Source organism: Atta colombica, unplaced genomic scaffold (genome assembly GCF_001594045.1).
Source record: "Atta colombica isolate Treedump-2 unplaced genomic scaffold, Acol1.0 scaffold100, whole genome shotgun sequence".
Classification (NCBI taxonomy): domain Eukaryota; kingdom Metazoa; phylum Arthropoda; class Insecta; order Hymenoptera; family Formicidae; genus Atta; species Atta colombica.
In genome coordinates, this window is record NW_017259185.1 from 3008171 (window position 1) to 3009271 (window position 1101).

A 1101-nucleotide genomic window follows, 5' to 3' on the forward strand; every position below is an offset into this window, starting at 1 on the left:
AAGGATCTAGATTTATCGAGTTGTTAGACAAATAGGTTCATTGATATCGAGTACTTTGATTTTAATGAAATCATAACCCTACCTCCTCGAAAATTTTGTTTCACTTAAACTACGTATTGACATACGAAAAGAAATCTACTATTTTCGAGGTGCATATTACGAGAGTATTTAATTCATTCGGCCGGAAGTTTGGTTGATCTATCTATTCCATTATTAAAGATTACAACATGTGCGTCACGTTAAGACTTAAGATAGACTATGCAATAGTCTAGTGCTCGATGCCATTTTGCATCTAAAATGAGCTCAGCAAGTGATAACAATGTCGCACCGGATAATCTAACATGTCACCAGCTCATTTGCGTCCTTTCAAGATTCTTTGGATAACATTGCAGGTATCTCCTAATATAGATTCTCATTTGGCAACTTCATTTTTTTTATACAATAATTTTTTATAAGCTTCATTAATTATTTTAACATAAATATAATAATAAATAAAACAAGCAGAATTATAAAAATAAGCAATTACTGATTATCCTATTATTAATCTTGACATCATCATAGTAATTGAAATATATATACTCAGATGGTACTCCCATTAATTGGCTCCCATCCTGCTTCCCCGCATTTATATCCCTACATATCGGAGTTTCGCTATATTCCCCAGTATCATCCATCGAAGAATCCTGACTGCACATCACGATGGCTCCAACATGAGTTTTATAATGACCGATTTGAGCATGAGGATAGTCGACGTTCCTCATTCAAAGAACCACTTGTTAATCATCCATGGATCAAAATCAGAGCTGTTTTGATTCATTGTTCACAAACATGGAAAGAAATGTAGGCAAACGCAATTTAAATTAAAATAATTATTAAAGTTAGAATAATCCGTCAAGTTTGATTTTAATATTTTTAATTATTATATTGATAGGAGAGAAACATCGCATACGCAATCAATAAAAAGTTGCAGAAGAAAAGTGATTATTAGCATGAAAATTAACAATGTCGGAAAGGTATAGTTAAATATACATTAATTTATCTACATTGTTCAAATTATTTCAGTTTAAAAATTATATACATTATACACATATATATATATAT